The sequence below is a fragment of the Bubalus kerabau genome, chromosome 4 (genome assembly GCF_029407905.1).
Source record: "Bubalus kerabau isolate K-KA32 ecotype Philippines breed swamp buffalo chromosome 4, PCC_UOA_SB_1v2, whole genome shotgun sequence".
NCBI classification, from domain to species: domain Eukaryota; kingdom Metazoa; phylum Chordata; class Mammalia; order Artiodactyla; family Bovidae; genus Bubalus; species Bubalus kerabau.
In genome coordinates, this window is record NC_073627.1 from 138,991,320 (window position 1) to 139,009,859 (window position 18,540).

An 18,540-nucleotide genomic window follows, 5' to 3' on the forward strand; every position below is an offset into this window, starting at 1 on the left:
CCCAGAGTGAAATGACTTGAGGCCAGTCACACAAACTTATTGAAGTTTCTCTAACAATTTACTCAAAATAAATGTCCAAATTTCCACTGATGCCTGGGTCAGGAGAACAAGAACTTAGACATACTGGTAAAAGCAAGCAACTTTCTGAAACAAGCAACTTTCCAGAAAGCCCTGCTTGCTAGTATTGGCTGCCTCCCCCTTCCTTGCCTCCATGTTGTTGGTGGCTTTGGCTCTACAAGTGTTACAGCAACACTCTATGTCTGATGTCACTGGTGGCCATGCTGCAGCCATGACTTGTCAATATCCACAACTGTCCACTGTGTGTGTGTGTGCGTGCGTGTGCACGTGTGTCCGTGTGTGTGTGTGTGAGTGTGTGCTTATTTGCTCAGTCATGTCTGATTCTTTTGTGACCCCCGTGGACTGCAGCCCACCAGGTTCTTCTGTCCATGGGATTGTCCAGGAAAGAACACTGGAGTGGGTTGCCATTTTCTTCTCCAGGGGGCCTTCCTGACCCAGGAATGGAACCCATGTCTCCTGCACCTCCTGCATTGGCAGGTAGATTCTTTGCCACTGAGACACTTGGAAACTCCACCCAAATCTTCCAAGGAAAAAGGGGCTTCTTCAGGCTTATTTCTCCCACACTTCATGAACAGATAGAGGCTTCTTATAATAAAACAGCTTGAGCTACAGGGATTTAGCAAGTAGCATGCTGGTGACAGATAGGACTGGTTCATGAGTGTCAACTGCTAAAATGATCAGGAATATTATGAACTTGTTGTGAAACAACCATTACTAAAAAACCAGCCTGTATAAATTTTCAATTAAAAATCATATTAAAACTTAGAGTTCTGCAGAGAAACTTAACAGATTATGTTAAATAAACTATATTTAATAAATTATATCAAAACTTAGAGTTCTTCAGAGAAACATCATACATCCTATGTTTATATTTATTCACTCTGTGATATATATAAATAGATAGAGTGCTATATAGATATGTATCTATCTAAATCACAGAGTGAGCAAATGTAAATGCAATATGCATGGTGTTTGTGGAGTTCTAATATAAGTTTTAATAGATACATAAATATGTCTGTCTCTATCATCTGCCTATCTATATATATATGTAAGAGAAAGAAAGATTGAATTATGTTAGGAGAAAATTGGCTCACAATTATGAAAGCTGAGAAATACCCAAATCTGCTATTTGCCAGTTGGAGACCCAGGAGAGCTGGTGGTGTCCAAGGGCAGGAGAAAATGAGATGAGATGTACCAGTTTGAGCAGGCAGGCAGGAAGAAGAAAAAACAAAGATTCTTCTTTTCACCAACTTTTGTTCTACTCAGATCCTCAACAGATTAGATGATTCCCGCCTACCCTAAGGAGGGCACTCTGCTTTACTGGGCCCAATGGCATCCTGTGGTACAGTCAAGTTGACCCATAAAGTTAGCCATCACACTAAAAATGTTATATAAATAGAATTATACTGCAAACATTAAAAAAAAAAAAAAAAACAAAAAACAGAGACATCACTTTGGAAACAAAGGTCCATATAGTCAAAGCTATGGTTTTTCCAGTAGTCATGTATGGATGTGAGAGTCGAACCATAAAGAAGACTGAGCCCCAAAGAATTGATGCTTTTGAACTGTAGTGCTGGAGAAGACTCTTGAGAGTCCCTTAGACTGCAAGGAGATTAAATCATTCAATCCTAAAGGAAATCAACACTAAATATTCATTGGAAGGACTGTAGCTGAAGCTGAAGCTTCCACACTTTGGCCACCTGACATGAATATCCAGCTTATTGGAAAAGACCCTGATGCTGGGAAAGATTGAAGGCAAAAGGAGAAGTGGGCAGCAGAAGATGAGATGGTTAGATAGCATCACCAACTTAATGGAGCGATGAACTTGAGCAAACTTTGGGAGACAGTGGAGGACAGAGGAGCCTGGTGTGCTATGGTCCCTGGTTACCAGGGGGTAAGCAGGAGGGAATAAATTGGGAGATTGGGACTGACACATACACACTACTCTGTATATAATAGATGACTAGTAAGGACCTATTGTATAGTACAGAGAGCTCTACTGAACACTCTGTAATGGCCTATGTGGGTAAAGACTCTAAAAATGAGTTCATATAATCACACAGGATCACTTAGCTCTACCCCTGAAACTAACAAAGCATTCTAAATTAACTATGCTTCAATTAAAAAATTAAAACTAAATGCATAAGTTTAAAAACCAAAAAAAATTAAAAAAAAAAAAAAAGCTCATCAGAAGGAAAAGGTAAGGGTCAGAGAGAACAGAATGGAAAGAAATCTACTATCCTCAATGGATGTATCAGAAAATACCCTTTTCAGGGGCTACCACTCTGTTCTCGATGACTGTAAAAATCATTCTTCATTTTGACCATCCAGCATCAAAATATCAGAAACATAGAGCTTCCCTGGTGGCTCAGAGGGTAAAACATCTGCCTGCAATGCGGAAGACTGGTTTCGATCCCTGGGTCGGGAAGATCCCCTGGAGAAGGAAATGGCAACCCACTCCAGTACTCTTGCCTGGAAAATTCCATGGACAGAGGAGCCTGGTAGGCTATAGTCCATGGGATCTCAAAGTATCACACACGATTGAGCAGCTTCACTTCACTCACTATTCAGCTTTGCTCATCCCCAAGTTTACCATCATCTGCTGCTGCAGCTGCTGCTAAGTTGCTTCAATCATGTCCGACTCTGTGCGACCCCATAGACAGCTGCCCACCAGGCTTCGCCAGTCCCTGGGATTCTCCAGGCAAGAATACTGGAGTGGGTTGCCATTTCCTTCTCAATGCATGAAAGTGAAAAGTGAAAGTGAAGTCGTTCAGTCGTGTCCGACTCTTAGCGACCCCATGGACTGCAGCCTAGCAGGCTCCTCCGCCCATGGGATTTTCCAGGCAAGAGTACTGGAGTGGGTTGCCATTGCCTTCTCCTAGAGACTGGCTAAAATGGACAGAACTTTGAATTTCTGAAATAAAACTAATCGGAATTTTGGTAACTTCCTAGACAAATGACAATAATCAAAGAAAGATAAACCTGTAAAAGGGAGAGTCTTCCCATACCCATCTTGGGGGGTGGAAAAAAAAAAAAAGAGTACTGTTTTCTCAGAGAGAATAATGTCCATGAAATTTTTTTTTTTAATTTGCTAAACTTTTATTTTCTACCAATTTTATTTTTATTTTTTTTAAATTTTATTTTATTTTTAAACTTTACAATATTGTATTAGTTTTCCCAATTATTGAAATGAATCCGCCACAGGTATACCTGTGTTCCCCATCCTGAACCCTCTTCCCTCCTCCCTCCCCATACCCTCCCTCTGGGTCATCCCAGTGCACCAGCCCCAAGCATCCAGTATTGTGCATCGAACCTGGACTGGTGACTCGTTTCATACATGATATGATACATGCTTCAATGCCATTCTCCTAAATCTCCCCACCCTCTCCCTCTCCCACAGAGTCTATAAGACTGATCTATACATCAGTGTCTCTTTTGCTGTCTCGTACACAGGGTTATTGTTACCATCTTTCTAAATTCCATATGTATGCGTTAGTATACTGTTTTGGTGTTTTTCTTTCTGGCTTACTTCACTCTGTATAATGTCCATGAAATTTAAGAAAGCAGTGAGAAATTAGGATCAAGGGACAGATAGGAGGACACTGAGAGGGAGAATCAAGGTTTGAAAGGTCAGTGCTGTGGAATCAAATTAGAATTTTACATGGTTAGTTCAGCTTTATAGAGACTGCTTATAAGGAATTGAATCCATCATATAGGAAGCATGCATAACTTCTTCCAATATGTTGGAGCCCCAACTGTCCTCCTGGGCTGGACTCATTCATTTTCCTTCTCCTGATGTTCCATGAAAATTCCTGACATAGTTATCCCTCCCTTGTTACAAGCTAACCTTAAATAATGAAAAATAATACCTTCTTTCTTGAGTTTCCCTTAGCAGAGCTAACAAAAGTTCTTTTTGAAAAACAAAACAAAACACTTTACTATAATCTTCATAATGGGAAGAGATAAATAACTCTGTAAAAAGCAAACATACATAGCTGTCTTCCCACAGCGTGGCACTGTTTTTTTGACAAACATGACCCCAAAGGACTACATTTTTTTAAAATGATTTTTTGATGTGGACCATTTACAAAGTCTTTAGTGAATTTGTTACAATATTACTTCTGTTTTATGGCTTATTTTCTTAGTCACTGAAGCATGCATAATCTTAGCTCCCTGACCAGAGATGGAAGCTGCATCCCCTGCATTGGTAGGTGAAGTCTTAACCACTGAACCTCCAGGGAAGTCCCAGGATTGTAAACTTTTCCCACTCCCCTTGTTCCTCCCCTTTATTTCACTGGGAGGGATTTCATTTTATTATTAAGTTATTAAAAATAAATAAATTAATAACTTATTTATTTATTACCTATTAATGTTTCTTCCTCAATTTCTGATCCTTCAGTTCAGTTCAGTTCACTTCAGTCACTCAGTTGTGTCCGACTCTTTGCAACCTCAGGGACCGCAGCATGCCAGGCCTCCCTGTCCATCACCAAGTTCCGGACTTTACTCAAACTCATGTCCATTGAGTGGGTGATGCCATCCAAACATCTCATCCTGTTGTCCCGTTCTCCTCCTGTCTTCAATCTTTCCCAGCAACAGGGTCTTTTCAAATGAGTCAGTTCGTCGCATCAGGTGGCCAAAATATTGGGGTTTCAACTTCAGCATTAGTCCTTCCAATGAATAGTCAGGACTGATTTCCTTTAGGTTGGATGGGTTTGATCTCCTTGCAGTCCAAGGGACGCTCAAGAGTCTTCTCCAACACCACAGTTCAAAAGCTTCAATATTTTGGTGTTCAGCTTTCTTTATAGTCCAACTCACATCCATACATGACTACTGGAAAAACCATAGCTTTGACTAGATGGACCTTTGTTGGCAAAGTAATGTCTCTGCTTTTTAATATGCTGTCTAGGTTGGTTATAACTGTTCCTCCATGGAGCAAGCATCTTTTAATTTCATGGCTGCAGTCACCATCTGCAGTGATTTTGGAGCCCCCCAAAAATGAAATCTGTCACTGTTTCCACTGTTTCCCCGTCTATTTGCCACGAAGTGATGGTACCAGATGCATGATCTTAGTTTTCTGAACGTTGAGCTTTAAGCCAACTTTTTCACTCTCCTCTTTCACTTTCATCAAGAGGCTCTTTAGTTTTTCTTCACTTTCTGACATAAGGGTGGTGTCATCTGCATATCTGAGGTTATTGATATTTCTCCCGGCAATCTGATTCCAGCTTGTGCTTCTTCCAGTCCAGTGTTTCTCATGATGCACTCTGCATACAAGTTAAATAAGCAGCGTGACAATATACAGCCTTGACGTACTCCTTTTCCTATATGGAACCAGTCTGTTATTTCATGCCCAGTTCTAACTGTTGCTTCCTGACCTGCATACAGATTTCTCAAGAGGCAGGTCAGGTGATCTGGTATACCCAACTCTTTCAGAATTTTCCACAGTTGATTGTGATCCACACAGTCAAAGGCTTTGGCATAGTCGATAAAGCAGAAATAGATGTTTTTCTGGAACTCCCTTGCTCTTTCAATGATCCAACAGATGTTGGTAATTTTATCTCTGGTTCCTCTGCCTTTTCTAAATCCAGCTTGAACATCTGGAAGTTCACAGTTCACATACTGTGGAAGCCTGGCTTGGAGAATTTTGAGCATTACTTTACTAGCGTGTGAGATGAGTGCAATTGTGTGGTAGTTCAAGCATTCTTTGGCATTGCCTTTCTTTGGGGTTGGAATGAAAACTGACTTTTACCAGTGCTGTGCCCACTGCTGAGTTTTCCAAATTTGCTGGCATTCTTATCCTTCCTAAGGTACTAACCAAGTGAAGTCTGTCAGTCGTGTCTGACTCTGCGACCCTGTGGACTGTAGCCTATCAGGCTCCTCCATCCATGGGATTCTCCAAGCAAGAATACTGGAATGAGTTCCCATTTCCTTCTCCAGGAGATCTTCCCCGCCCAGGGATCGAACCCAGGTCTCCTGCATTGCAGGCAGATGCTTTACCCTCTGAGCCATCAAGGAACTTACTCATCACTAAAAATCCCGTCTAAGAACTGTCCGCGAGGGTCCTCCCTGTAAATTTCCAGGAAAGCCGCTTACTCCCCTGCAGGACACTTTCTTTCAGGAATGCTCTGGACAAGGAACGGGCTTCCAGTGACAGGGAACAGACAGCAGATTTGCTCAGCCTGGCTTCGGGGACACAGAGCAGAGTGGGCGGGTCTCTCCAAGGAAAGGTGATTGGCAGGACCTCCCGGAGCAAGGATTTCCTGCCTTTTCCTATTCTTGCATCTCCATCTATTCTACTTTTCTCCTGCATCTGAGGGAAAAAAAACAAAGAACAAAAACAAAAACAGAAGACTTCGGGAGAAGGGCGAGAGGACTTTAATTTGAAGTCTGGAAGCTTAAAGAGGGACCCAGGCAGGGCCGTGGGTTGTGGGCTCAAAGCTTGCTTGCAAAGTTGTGTTAGGACTTTGTGCGCCCTCGTGTGGCAAAAATATATGTAGCAGCAGAGCCTATGTAGAAATCCGCTGTTAACCTAGGAAATCCTCAGCGCTTCTATGATCCTGAGACAATACCTTTACTGCAGACCCTCCGTGTGCTTGTGAAGCATACGTGCTACAACGGCAGAGAGAAGAAACATACTTCCACAATTACTTAGCATCTGTCCCTGAATTAAGGCCTTCCTGCAGCCTCAATTACCAGTCCAACCTGCATTTCCTTCAAGTCTTCTTAACAAAGTTGATCCACTGGGTGGGATTGAAAACTGCCTCCCCAGCCAAGCTTTATCCATTCAGTTCAATAGAACAAACTGCTCTCTGGTTAACTGTTGAATGAGAGCCGACAGCAGAGAGAATTATTTATTTCCTTCTTGTGTGCTAAGTAGCATCAGTTGTGTCTGACTCTTTGCAACCCTATGGACTGTAGCCTGCCAGGCTCCTGTGTCCATGGGATTCTCCAGGCAAGAATACTGGAGTATTGGCAACATGGCAACTAGAGGGTTGCCATGCCCTCCTCCAGGGGATCTTCCCAACCCAGGAATCAAACCCATGTCTCTTATATCTCCTGCATTGGTGATGGGTTGTCTTCCACTATCGCTACCTGAGAAGCCCATTCCCTTCTTAATCACACCAAAATATAAATGGAAAGGAGGGTACGGCCTCCTGTGTCCATCGGCAAATACAGGGGCCACCACCATCTTCACCATCCCAGACCCTGTGGCCTCAAACCTCTCTATTGTTTTCTTAAAGCATTGGCCAGCAGGTATAATGATGCTCAGTAGGTACCCTCCACAATTAGGCTCTGCGCAAAGGAAACTGAACTGGGTAGATGTCTGGGACATGGGGAGGCAGTGGCGGGGTGCAACTCACCTGCCACTTGCAAATAGCATGTGGTTAGGGACCATATTTCCTTGGTACTAAGGGTAACATCCTTCCACACTTAAACATTTCTGAAGTTGGGATACTGCTCATAGCATACTTGGATGTATTTTTTTACACACACACTTGATGAGGCAGTGTTTCCTTTTTCCCTTCACTGTGCATGCTCAGTCGTGTCAGACTCTTTGTGACCTCATGGACTGTAGCCCACCAGGATCCTCTGTCCATGGGGATTCTCCAGGCAAGAATACTGGAGTGGGTTGCCATTTCCTCCTCCAGAGGATCTCCCAGACCCAGGGATCGAAACTGTGTCTCCTGTGGCTCCTGCTTTGGCAGGCAGATTCTAACAACTTTTATTAAATCAATGCTATAGCTTACCAGTATGTTACTTGCCACTGGAGGCAATGCAGTCATGTCAAATTTCACAATGTGTTAATGATACTAGCTGCATATTTTTTAGGGCTTCTCTGGTGGCTCAGAGGTTAAAGTGTCTGCCTGCAATGTGGGAGACCTGGGTTCAATCCCTGGGTCGGGAACATCTCCTGGAGAAGGAAATGGCAACCCACTCCAGTATTCTTGCCTGGAGAACCCCATGGATGGAGGAGCCTAGTGGGCTACATCAAGGTGATTAGTGCCTTAATATCATATATGAAACGAGTCGCCAGTCCAGGTTCAATGCACGATACTGGATGCTTGGGGCTGGTGCCCTGGGATGACCCAGGGGGATCGTACGGGGAGGGAGGAGGGAGGAAAGTTCAGGATGGGGAACATGTGTATACCTGTGGCGGATTCATGTTGATATATGGCAAAACCAATACAATATTGTAAAGTTAAAAAAAAAGAATAAAAAAATATTAAAAATAAATAAATAAAAATAAAAAACTTCGAATATGCTTCTCTTTTATTAGGCAATCCTGACACCTGCTGTCAGAAACAAAGCATATACTTCCTAGCTCTATACTTCCTAGGAGCATATGCTCCTAGTATATGCTTCCTTGCTGGTCTCTCCTATGGAAAACAGCTAAATACTGCTAGAACATGAAAACTTCTAGAAGAAAATAAGCAAATAACAGATGATTTTTTTCTGGCCATTGAAATCCCGGTATAAAGTAGGTAGCATTACTTGTTGAAACATGTAAGCATCCCAAGAGGTGTCTCTGGGTTTCCCCTATATATTCCTGAGGATTTGGTGATGAGTGACTTAGTGACCACTAGATGGACAAATATTTGCAAACATCTACCCATTCTTTGAGCAGATAGATAGCACTCTTCTCTAGTTTCTAGTTCCCTTTGTACCTTTGTCCCCTTTGTATTTTCATACAATTTTATAGAGGTATAATTTGCATACAGTAAAATGTACTTACTTTAAAGATCTATTTCAATGAATTTTGACAAATGTCATCACAACCAACATACAGAGCATTTCCGTTCCCCATTCTTTATGCCCATCTTCCAGTCAACCCCAAGCCTCCTCTCCCCCAGGTTCCAGGCAACCACTGATCTGCTTTCTTTCACTATAAATGTCATATATACAGTTAGACTCATATAGTATGTAATTTTTCAAATTGGTTTCTTACACTCTTTCAATAGTAATGTGTATTTAAGGTATTTTCCTATCTTGCCATGCTTGATATCTTTTTTTTTTTTTTTTAAGCCCTGAATAATATTCCATGTCTGGATGGAAACCACAGTGTATTTATCCATTTACCTAGTAAAGAACAACTTGGTTATTTCCAAGTTTTGACAATTATGAACTAAAGAGTTATATTTTTGTGTGGACTGAAGTTTTCAAAGCTAGGATGTGTAAGACGAGTGCAGAGAAAAAGAGAGCAAGCCCAGCAGTCAGGCCAGAAAAGGGAAATTTATTAGAGGGAAAAGAGAGGGTGACTGGCCCTTAAGGAGAACCAGCGTCCTCCCTTTCTGTCAGGGTCTTTCTTCTACCCCACCAATGAAAAATTCTCTGAAGGGTGGTCACATAGCAGGAGGTCTGCAATCTGGTGGTCTCGCAGCTTTGAGAAGATAGACACCAGTGAGAAAACAGCGTGCTATTTGGGCAATTTGGTCAGTCTCACGGATCACTGTGATTTTATTCTTTGTTTGAAAAGTTGACATAATGAGCCATCTTACCAATGAGACTCCATGTGGGCCCTATAATTCCAGCCTTTTTGATTTAGGATAAGGGCCTAAGGTCAATCCTCTGTAACTACTTCCTGCGGGACAGGGTCATAGGAGTGATATAAGAAAAGGCTGGAATGTGGGTCAAGGGGATTTGTGTGGGGTCCAAGTTTTTGATAATCTGAGTTAGATAATCTGAGTTAGTTAGCTCGTGGATAGTTCAGTTGGTGAAGGCTAGTAAGCAGTCCTCAAGAAATTTTGAAAAAAGACATATTAAACACGGGCCGAAAATTAGAATAAGTGTAATAGAAGGAGAGGATCTAGAAAAGATAGGACCCAGGGCATCGAATTCCAATTGCTTAACCAGTTTTCCCATGAATTACTGAGGCGATGACGTATCTTGAGGCACTGTTTCTCAGATTTCTTGCTGCTTCCTTTATAACGTCTTATTTATTGGTGTAGAAACAGGAGGCTTCCTCTAAAAATAGGCATCAGTTCAGTTCAGTTCAGTCGCTCAGTCATGTCCGACTCTTTGTGACCCCATGAATTGCAGCACGCCAGGCCTCCCTGTCTATCACCAACTCCAGAGTTCACTCAAACTCACGTCCATCGAGTCGGTGATGCCATCCAGCCATCTCATCCTCTGTCGTCCCCTTCTCCTCCTGCCCCCAATCCCTCGCAGCATCACAGTCTTTTCCAATGAGTCAACTCTTCGCATGAGGTGGCCAAAGTACTGGAGTTTCAGCTTTAGCATCAGTCCTTCCAAAGAACACCCAGGGCTGATCTCCTTCAGAATGGACTGGTTGGATCTCTTTGCAGTCCAAAGGACTCTCAAGAATCTTCTCCAACACCACAGTTTAAAAGCATCAATTCTTTGGTACTCAGCTTTCTTCACAGTCCAACTCTCACATCCATACATGACTACTGGAAAAAAAAAAAAAAAAAAAGCCTTGACTAGACATACCTTTGTTGGCAAAGTAATGTCTCCGCTTTTGAATATGCTATCTTGGTTGGTCATAACTTTCCTTCCAAGGAGTAAGCGTCTTTTAATTCCATGGCTGCAGTCACCATCTGCAGTGATTTTGGAGCCCCCCAAAATAAAGTCTGATACTGTTTCCACTGTTTCCCCATCTATTTCCCATGAAGTGATGGGACCGGATGTCATGATCTTAGTTTTCTGAATGTTGAGCTTTAAGCCAACTTTTTCACTCTCCACTTTCACTTGCATCAAGAGGCTTTTTAGTTCCTCTTCACTTTCTGCCATAAGGGTGGTGTTATCTGCATATCTGAGGTTATTGATATTTCTCCCGGCAATCTGATTCCAGCTTGTGCTTCTTCCAGCCCAGTGTTTCTCATGATGTACTCTGCATATAAGTTAAATAAGCAGGGTGACAATATACAGCCTTAATGTACTCCTTTTCCTATTTGGAATCAGTCTGTTGTTCCATGTCCAGTTCTAACTGTTGCTTCCTGACCTGCATATAGGTTTCTCAAGAGGCAGGTCAGGTGATCTGGTATTCCCATCTCTTTCAGAATTTTCCACAGTTTATTGTGATCCACACAGTCAAAGGCTTTGGCATAGTCAATAAAGAAGAAGTAGATGTTTTTCTGGAACTCTCTTGCTTTTTTGATGATCCAGCGGTTGTTGGCAATTTGATCTCTGATTCCTCTGCCTTTAGTAAAACCAGCTTGAACATCTGGAGGTTCATGGTTTACATATTGCTGAAGCCTGGCTTGGAGAATTTTAAGCATTACTTTACTAGTGTGTGAGATGAGTGCAATTGTACAGTAGTTTGAGCATTCTTTGGCATTGCCTTTCTTTGGGATTGGAATGAAAACTGACCTTTTCCAGTCCTGTGGCCACTGCTGAGTTTTCCAAATTTGCTGGCATATTGAGTGCAGCACTTTCACAGCCTCATCTTCCAGGATTTGAAATAGCTCAACTGGAATGCCATCACCTCCACTAGCTTTGTTCGTAGTGATGCTTTCTAAGGCCCACTTGACTTCACATTCCAGGATGTCTGGCTCCAGGTCAGTGATCACACCATCATGATTATCTTGGTTGTGAAGATCTTTTTTTGTAGAGTTCTTTTGTGTATTCTTGCCACCTCTTCTTAATATCTTCTGCTTCTTTTAGGTCCATACCATTTCTGTCCTTTATCGAGTCCATCTTTGCATGAAATGTTCCCTTGGTATCTCTAATTTTCTAGAAGAGATCTCTAGTCTTTCCCATTCCGTTGTTTTCCTCTATTTCTTTGCAATGATCACTGAGGAAGACTTTCTTATCTCCCCTTGCTGTTCTTTGGAACTCTGCATTCAGATGCTTATATCCTTCCTTTTCTCCTTTGCTTTTTGCTTCTCTTCTTTTCACAGCTATTTGTAAGGCCTCCCCAGACAGCCATTTTGCTTTTTTTGCATTTCTTTTCCATGGGGATGGTCTTGATCCCTGTCTCCTCTATAATGTCACGAACCTCTGTCCATAGTTCATCAGGCACTTTATCTATCAGATCTAGGCCCTTAAATTGATTTCTCACTTCCACTGTATAATCAATCATAAAGGATTTGATTTAGGCCATACCTGAATGGTCTAGTGGGTTTCCCTACTTTCTTCATTTTAAGTCTGAATTTGGCAATAAGGAGTTCATGATCTGAGTCACAGTCAGCTCCTGGTCTTGTTTTTGCTGACTGTATAGAGCTACTCCATCTTTGGCTGCAAAGAATATAATCAACCTGATTTCGGTGTTGACCATCTGGTGATGTCCATGTATAGAGTCTTCTCTTGTGTTGTTGGAAGAGGGTGTTTTCTATGACCAGTGTGTTCTCTTGGCAAAATTCTATTATCCTTTGCCCTGCTTCCTTCCATATTCCAGCACCAAATTTGCCTGTTACTCCAGGTGTTTCTTGACTTCCTACTTTTGCATTTCAGTCCCCTACAATGAAAAGGACATCTTTTTTGGGTGTTAGTTCTAAAAGGTCTTGTAGGTCTTCATAGTTCAACGTCAGCTTCTTCAGCATTATTGGTTGGGGCATAGGCTAGGATTACTGTGATATTGAATGGTTTGCCTTGGAAATGAACAGAGATCATTCTGTTGTTTTTGAGATTGCATCCAAGTACTGCATTTCGGACTCTTTTATTGACCGTGATGGCTACTTCATTTCTTCTAAGGGATTCCTGCCTGCAGTAGCAGATATAATGGTCATCTGAGTTAAATTCACCCATTCCAGTCCATTTTAGTTCACTGATTCCTAGAAGGTTGACGTTCACTCTTGCCATCTCCTGTTTGACCACTTCCTATTTGCCTTGATTCATGGACCTAACATTCCAGATTCCTATGCAATATTGCTCTTTACAGCATCTAACCTTGCTTCTATCACCAGTCACATCCATAGTTGGGTATTCTTTTTGCTTTGGCTCCATCCCTTCATTCTTTCTGGAGTTATTTCTCCACTGATCTCCAGTAGCATATTGGGCACCTACTGACCTAGGGAGTTCCTCTTTAAGTATCCTATCATTTTGCCTTTTCATACTGTTCATGGGGTTCCCAAGGCAAGAATACTGAAGTGGTTTGCCATTCCCTTCTCCAGTGGACCACATTCTGTCAGACCTCTCCACCATGATCCATCTGTCTTGGGTGGCCCCACACAACATGGCTTAGTTTCATTGAGTTAGACAAGGCTGTGTTCCATGTGATTAGATTGACTAGTTTTCTGTGATTATGGTTTCAGTATGTCTACCCTCTGATGCCCTCTCTCAACACCTACTGTCTTACTTGGGTTTCTCTTACCTTGGACGTGGGGCATCTCTTCACGGCTGCTCCAGCAAAGTGCAGCTGCTGCTCTTTACCTTGGACAAGGGGTATCTCCTCACTGCCACCCCTCCTGACCTTGAATGTGGAGTAGCTCTCCTCTTGGCCCTCCCCGTGCAGCCACCGCTCCTTGGATGTGGGGTTGCTCCTCTCGGCCACCGCCCCTGGCCTCGGGCGGTGGGTAGCTCCTCTCAGCCGCTTCTGCACCGTTGTAGGCTGGCACTCTTGGCCACCACCCCTGACCTCCATCACTCAAAAGGACTGAGGAAAGACGGGGCCTGTGGAGTAGCCCTAAGGTGAGCCAAAGCCATGGGAAAGTGTTCAGTCCATGGCCTTTGTAGCTCTAGAGAGAGTTTGTTTAGGTGCATTTTGAGAATAAAATTTACCTTTGATACTTTTCCCGAGGACTGGGGTCAGTAAGGAATATGTAATTTCTAGGTTATGCCAAGGGATTGGGCTACCTGTTGAGTGATTTGGGAGATAAAAGCTGGCCCATTATCAGATTGGAGAGAGAGTGAGAGGCCAAAGCAAAGGATGATTTCTCATTTGAGAAACTGTGTTACCTCTGAGGCAGTTTCTGATTTCGCAGAAAAAGCCTCAATCCACACTAAAAATTGTCTACTAGAGTGATTATGAGTTTTATTTTTCATGTTGGAGGCATGTGAGTGAAGTCAATTTGCCAGTCCTCTCCTGGGTTATGTCCTTGAGCCTAATGTGTTGGGAATGAGGGAATAGGCTTTAGGGCTCCCTGTGGTGAGACTGAGGAACAGATAATGGAAGAGTGAGTGATTTGTTGTAGGAGTTAAAGAAGGTTAAGATAGGTGATAAGAGATCTTAGGAGATGATAAAGAAGTTTAGTGCCTATGTGTAGGATCTAATGAATGTCTGTAAGAATCTGTGTAGCCTGAGATTGGGGAAGGATATAGTGGCCCTGTTTTCATAACCAGTCTCCTTGTAGTTGGGCTCCCTCTTGTAATAACTGTGATTTTTCTTCAGGGAGGTAAAGGAGCTTTATGTTGGGGATTACTATAAGTTGTTGAGCTGATGATCATAGTGAGGCTTGTTTTGCTTCTCTGTCTGAAGCATCGTTGCCTGGTGAAATGGAGTCTGAGGCCACCTGGTGACCTTGGCAATGCATGATGCCTACTTCAACTGGCATGTTAGCTGCTTTTAAAAGTTGGAGTATAAGTGGGGAGTTAGTTATGGGAGAGCCTTTAGTAGATAGGAGCCCTCTTTCCTTCCAAATGGCAGCATATGAGTGTATGATGTGGAAAATATATTTAGAGTCAGTGTATATATTTGCTTTCTTGTTAGCTGTGAGGGTAACGGCTCTAGTTAGTGCAATAAGTTCTGCCTTTTGGGAAGAGGTTCCTGAGGGGAGAGGTTGGGATTCAATAATTTCGGTGTCAGAGACCATTGCATAAACAGCTACTTTTTTTCCTTCTGATGTTGTAGGGGAACTGCCATCAATATACCAAGTAAAGTCAGGGTTATTTAAAGGGGTTGAGGAAATGTGGGAGAAATGGGGCATCAGGTCTTCTAATGCCTCTTTGCAAGTGTGGATGGGGGGCTCAGAAGAATTAGGGATAAGTGTGGCAAGGTTGAGAGTAGGACAGCGTTCAAACGAAAACTCAGGAGATTTGAGAAGGGTGACATGAATTAGTTGAATGCATGAAGGAGATAGAAGGATCATAGGTTTGTGAGAAAGTAAGTCCTTAAAGTCATGTGGTGAACGAATGACAGTGGGTACTCTGAAAGTAAGTTTTACTTTTCTGAGCGAGGTGTGCAGCTGCTGCCAGAGCATGTAGGCAGGCTGGCCATCCTTGAATTGTGGTATATAAGTGCTTTGATAGGTAAGTGACAGGGGTGAAAGAGAGGCCCTAATTTTGTCCCAAAATTCCCAGGGCAATTTTGTGTCTCTCAGTAGTGTAGAGTATAAAGGAGTGAGAAAGGTCAGGGAGTGTTAGAGCTGGGGCTGAGAGAATGGCTTGCTTAAGGTTGTTAAAGGCTGAATGGACATTTGATTTTAGCTCTAGAGGATCTGAAAGATCTCCTCGGGTGGCTTGATATAGGGGTTGTGCCAAGAGGATGAAATTAGGAATCCAGAGGCATAGATATCCAGGTAACCCCAAGAAGGCCTAGATCTTTGTTTTTGATGTAGAGAGTGGTAGGGTGGATACAAAGGACTTTATATTGGTAGTAATATATCTTTTCATTGGTGTTAAAAGGATTTCAAGACAGGTGACTCTAGGAAGAGAGAGCTGAACCTTGGTGGGAGATACTCAATAGCCTCAATCAGCTAGAAAATTGAAGAGTTGTATATAGTGTGTTGTTGAGAGTATGTAAGTGAAGGACTACAAGGAGGAGATTGTCCACATATTGGAGGACAGTACTTGGAGTAATGTCAAGAGAGGTTAGGTCTGATGCTAGAGCTTGGCCAAAGAAATGAGGGCTATCACGAAAGCCTATTGGGAGGACTGCCCATGTCAATTGTTGGGAGCAATGATTGTCTGGATCAGTCCAGGTAAAGGCAAAGAGGTCTTGAGAGTCTGGGTGTAAAGGAATAGTAAAGAGGGTAAAAAAGTAAAGATCTTTGAGGTCTAGAACAGTGAAGTGGGTAATGGAAGACGGAATGAGAGAGAGAAAAGTTTAGGGATTTGGAACTACTGGGTGTTTGGGGATAACAGACACATTGATAAAGCTCAGGTCCTGGACCAGGCAATAGGAGCCATTTAGCTTTTGAGAAGTAGGATATATATGTTATAGGGAGAGTGAGTTGGGTGCAAGAGGCCCTGATGTAGGAGTTTAGTGATGATAGGCTTTAACCCTTGTTGATGTTTTTGGGAGATGGGGTGTTGTGGTTGATTGGGGAACTCTTAGGTAGTTAGAATAGGAAACAGGAGTCCAAAATGGCGGTGGCTAAAAGACAAGGAGGGGAAAAGCCCACGAAAATAGAACAAAGGAAGGTCAAAGGAAGGTCAAAGGATGGTCCGAGGACTGGAGTGAGGACTTCAGGTAGAACAGCACTCCTGGCTAGCCCAATTTGCATAGGGAAGGCCCAGGGGGAGGGACAAAACATATAAAAAGAGGAGCCAAAGAGCTCTCTCTCTTTCTCGCTCTGGCACACTCCTCCACTCTCTTCTCTTCGTGTCTTTGGGTTGGCATGCCCGCACACTTCAAGGATGGATTCTCCTGCTATCTTCTAAATAAAATAGAGCTGTAACACTGATTTGTCTAAGAGCTATAACATGGTTTGTCCAAGACCAGAGAGCTGTGACACATCGAGGGCTTTAATGTCCATCACTCCAAATCTTTGTTGTGACCAGACAGAACTGAGGAGCATACGCTCACCTGACAGGAACACAGGGGGTCTTTGAGATGGATATGAATTGGATCATGGTGAGAGGCAACAGATGGGTTATCTGTATCCCAAACTATGGGGTTTATGGACAAAGAGGGCAATGGGGCAGGGGAAGAGGAGGTGGGATTGAAGAGCAGTAGCCAGGCTAGATCAGAGGGTGAGCTTGGCATAGTAATAGAGGCTTTGAATTTTGAGAGAAAGTCTCTCCCAGGAATAGGAGTGGGGCATTTAGGGAGTATGAGAAAACAATGGGAAAATGAGGTATCTTGAAGTGTGCAAGGTAGAGGCTTGGTTATTCATGGTGTAGATATTAAACCATCAATCCCCATAACAGAGACCTGAGAGGCCCTGGTTTTTCCAGAGTAGGCAAGCATAACAGAGTAAGTGGACCCTGTGTCAATGAGAAAGGAGGCCGGCTTATCTGCCACTGTAAGAGTTACCCTGGGCTCCTTAGAGGTGATGAGAGTTGGGGCCTGGGGCCCTGGGCAACTTCAGACTTCAGCAGTGAGTCCAAGGAGGCTGGGCAGAGCTGGGTCGGAGGACTCCTGCTTGGGAACAGGAGGGGATGTCTGGATTCTTGGAAGGAGATTTGGGCAGTTGACCTTCCAATGTCCCTTTATACCACAGCTGGGACATGACCTGAAGCAGGCCATGACTTTAGGCATGGGCAGGCCCAGTGGTCTTCTTTACCACATCTGAAGCAGGGCCTAGGCGGCCTCCTTTCTTTGTTGGTTGATGGAGGCTTGGAGCCATGTAGGGCAGTGGCTAAAAGGTGGCATTTGGCCTGATTTTGTTGGGTCTTCTCTAGCTTTGCCTGTTCTTCCCGGTTATTGAAAATCTTAAAGGCTAAATTTAAAAGATCTTGTTGAGGGGTTTGAGGGCTTTCTTCTGCCTTTTTTAGTTTCTTTCAGATATCTGGGGATGACTGGGAGACAAAATGGGTGTTAAGGACAATGATGCCCTCTGCTGAAGTGGGATCTAATTTTGTATATTTTTGTAGGGCTTCTGTTAACCTAGCTAGAAATTGTGCCGGGTTTTCATCTCGTTTTCAAGTTATTTCCTGGAAATTATCAAAGTTGACAGCTTTATGCCTTACCTTTTGAAGACCCACAATGAGGCAAACAGTCATATGATTACGAGCTGCTCGCCCAGGTCTCCCTGCCTGATAATCCCTGTTGGGGTCATCTCCAGGGACAGCGCCTACAGGGACAGCTCCAGGGACTTAGTGTTATCTGTCCTGTGTATCTCATCAGCATGCGCTTGAGAGGCTTGCCATCCTCATTCCTTCTCTTCTGGGAGAAGATGGAGGAATGTATGATGTAAATATCATGCCAGGCTAAGTTGTAAGACTGGATAAGATACTTGAATTCTTTTAGATAATTATTGGGGTCTGAGGAAAAGGAGTCAAGATGCTTTTCAATCTGAGATAGATCGGTGAGGGAGAATGGGACATGAACCCAAACAATGCCTTCTGCTCCAGCTACTTCCCCTAAAGGGAGCAGTGGAGCAGGGGAAGGAGCAGGATCCTGCAATGAGGTTTCCTGTTTTGTTCGGGGAGGGGATCTAGGGACCCTCAGGATAGAGAGTGGGACTGAGGTCTCAGAGCTTGCCTCAGGCACAGGCTGAGGACAGGGGTTAGGAGCTGTGACCTGCACTTGAGAAGGAGGGAGGGAGGAGGGGACTTAAGGTGGAGGTTGTGGAACTAGATCTGGAATGGGATTAGGAGTGATAGGGGGTGGGTTGTGGTTGCAAAGGTCAAGGAAGAAGAAGAAAAGTCTGACCCAGGGTGGGCTAAGAGTATTTGAGAAGTAGA